This window comes from Impatiens glandulifera, unplaced genomic scaffold (genome assembly GCF_907164915.1).
Source record: "Impatiens glandulifera unplaced genomic scaffold, dImpGla2.1, whole genome shotgun sequence".
In the NCBI taxonomy this organism is placed as follows: domain Eukaryota; kingdom Viridiplantae; phylum Streptophyta; class Magnoliopsida; order Ericales; family Balsaminaceae; genus Impatiens; species Impatiens glandulifera.
Window position 1 is genome coordinate 74113 of NW_025919008.1, and position 3721 is coordinate 77833.

General features: G+C 28.0%; 1 pseudogene; it reads left to right on the forward strand.

The window, feature by feature from the left end:
- Positions 1 to 119, forward strand: LOC124917331 (annotated as a pseudogene).
- Positions 120 to 3721: the final 3602 nt, after the last annotated feature.

Here is a 3721-nt window from a genome sequence, read left to right on the forward strand (position 1 = left end):
GGGTGCGATCATAACATCACTAATACGCAAGATTCCAATAGAACTCCGCAGCTAAGCGTGATTGGACGAGAGTAGTACTAGGATGGGTTAACCCCTCGAAAGTCCTCGTGTCACACTATGTTGGGTCAAATTATTTTGACTAAGGGTCAAATTACTTTGACTATCGTAATTTTGATGATGATTTTGTATAAAACATAAACTAAGTCATCTAATTGTTTTTGGTGCAGGTGTATCGAAAACATGATATATTATACTAAGTATGAATGGGGTTCATTAGACTTATTGGCTATTAGACGCATTGAGTTAGACATGCAGTCTAACAAACGTAGTTAGACGTGCAGTCTAACAGACGTTGTTAGACGTGTAGTCTAATGGATACGTAGTTAGACGTGCAGTCTAACATATACATAATTAGACGTGCAATCTAACAAATACGTAGTTAGACGTGCAGTCTAACAGATACGTAGTTATACGTGCAGTCTAATAGATACGTAGTTAGACGTGTAGTCTAATAGATACGTAGTTAGACGTGTAGTCTAATAAACGTAGTTAGACGTGCAGTCTAACAGACGTAGTTAGACATGCAGTCTAACGGATACATAGTTAGACGTGCAAGTCTAACAGGCGTAGTTAGACGTGTCGTCTAATAGATGATAGTTAGATGTGTAGTCTAACTCCTTCAGATTAGTCTGAAGGGAAACGTAGTTAGACGTGCAGTCTAACAGACGAAGTTAGACGTGTAGTCTAACAGATACGTAGTTAGACGTGCAAGTCTAACAAGCATAGTTAGACGTGTTGTCTAATTAATGAGAGTTAGACGTGCAGTCTAAATCCTTCAGATTAGTCTGAAGGGAAACGTAGTTAGACGTGCAGTCTAACATACGTAGTTAGACGTGCAGTTTAACGGATACGTAGTTAGACGTGCATATCTAACAGACGTAGTTAGACGTGTCGTCTAACAGATGAGAGTTAGACGTGTAGTCTAACTCCTTCAAATTAGTCTGAAGGGAAGCATAGCTTATATATTAATAATTTATCCAAATAATTAACATCAAATAAAATAAACTCCTTCAGTTCTATTTCAGCCATAATTTATAACTAATTAATGAAAATATTGTAGAATTGGATTATAAGCATGTCCACACCAACAAAAAGAATGAGTTTCATTTTACAAAATTTTAGAAAAATTGTTAGGTGGTACAAGTAAATTCATAAACAATGGATACTTTATTTTTATTATTATTATTATTAACTTTATTATTTTTTTTGTCATATTGTAACTTTAATGTTATATTGTTGGTTCTTCAATATCTACTTTATTTTGGTATTTTGAATGTGTAGAACCACGAAATCCTTATCAGATGATGATTTCAATCGTGTTTATTAATCTTTGTTATTTAATTTGGATAAGTTTTGATTGAATCGATACTATGAATAAGAGTTTTGTTTGATATTTATAGTCTCAAATTGGTAGGACTTTTAAATGATATTTATAGTTATAAATTTTGAGAAATTAGAACTTCTGATTCATCGTGTTGTGTCTAATTACGATCTTTACAACCTTAAAAAAAATGTAGTAAATTTTTTTGTCCAATTATCGATATTCATTCCACTTATTATTTCATCTTATATTTTTTTTTATGTTTACAACTTAGACTAATTATTATAATATCTGTTGATATTATAATCTCTAAGAATAACACAAAAGAATCCATTTGAATGGTAGATTTAAGTAGCGTGGACAACTACAAGAATTTAGTGGTTTATTAAGATGGAAAAAATATAAGATTTAATTTTTCTTTTTTGATTTTCATTTTTTGTGTTAACTTACATATTCGTGCAAACGCACGGACTTTTTGCTAGGTTATATATAATATTGTTTTATAATCCTTTAATATGAGTTTGTAAATTTGTATCTTATTTTTAAATTTGATGAAAAAATATGTGTTAATTTTTGTATATATATATATTTTTCATGAGTGTAATTAAAACTCATAAATAATAAAGTTTATATCTACATCTTTAGCTAAATCATGTTTAATATAGAGGGTCAAATAATCGACATAAAAATTATCATATTTTTTATTGCAAAATTCTGTCTATATTTTCTTCATTGCTGAAAATGTTCCTTCAATTGTAGAAGTAAAAATAGGTAATATTAAAACAAGATAATCAATCTAGTTCATTTAATTATATTATTTGTCCTAAAGGTTAATAATTAATTTACTGAATTGCATAACTCTTTTGATGGTAAACATTTAATAATTAGAAAATTTTATTATGTGAATAATTAATTTATTCAAAAATATATTGATTATTTGTCATCTCTTATTATTAATGTTTGATTATCATAACAAAATATTATTGTCTAAAAAAATAATATTAATGTTGCATTAGGTATTTTGAGATTGAATAAATCACTATTTGAATTTAGTTTTTACTTAAATTTATAAATGTGAGCAACCATTTTATTGGATGTTATGAGCGATTAAAAGGCAATAAATTTTATGATGTAAAGATAGTTTTTTTAGACGCGGCAATAATTTTTTTTAGGATATTGAGTTTGAGGGAAAAAATGATTGTCTTTGAAGATAATTTAGATTTAATAATTTCTATTGAGGAAGACCTTGTTCATATCCCAAGTTCATTTAGCATTGATATGGATTTTATTCTTATTGATGATCAAGTTCAAAATTAAGAGCAACAATATATTTGATCAAGAAATTATTCACTATAAAGGAGAACTGATATATCGAATGACTATATAGTTTTTCTTTACAAGAATGATGTTAGTGGTGGCATAATGGAAGATTGCGCTATAAGATTCCAACATGTTATGAAGGATACTAATTTTGAAAAATGAATTCGTACAATGAACGAAAAGTATAAGTCAATGCATGACAATAAAATTTGGGGAACTTGTCACATTACCAAAAGAAAAAAAAATATGTTGGTTGTAAATGAATTTTTTAAACTAATTGAAATTTAAAGGGTAATATTGACAAATATAAGATTTGTTTTGTAGCAAAAGATTATTCTCGAAAGAAATTATTTAACTTTAAAGAGAGACATTTTAATTATCTAGTTTTATTGAAGGACTTTTTAAATACAATCATGAGACTTGTTTCATATTTTGATATGGAGCTTCACCAAATTGATGTTAAGACAACATTTTCAATGGATACATTGAAAAAATAGTCTATATGGTGCAATCATAAAACTTTATGTCGGGAGACCCAATTTATATGGTTTGCATATTAAAATAAAAAAAATTTATGGACTTAAACAAACATTTAGTGAGTGGTACCATAAATTTCACGAAATAATTCTCTTATTTGGTTTTTGAGATGAATTTAATTATTGATTGTGTGTATCAAAAGTTTAGTTGGAGTAAACACATTTTATAATTTTATATGTGGATGGAATTTTGTTTACCATAAAATTTTTTGACATTAAGTAGCCAAAAAGTTATGAGATACTTGAAAATAACTAAAAATTAAATGCTCACGTATAGAAGGTGAGATAGTCTTGAGATCATTAATTATTCTAACTCGATCTTGTGGAATGCCAAGACAATATGAAATCCACTTCGGGTTACATTTTCATGCGAGTTGAAGTTATTTCTTGTGTCAAACAAACACTTACGACTTCATCCACTATGGCAATGAAATTTATGAAATTTTATGATGCGTCAAATTAGATGATATTGATGAAGAAAATA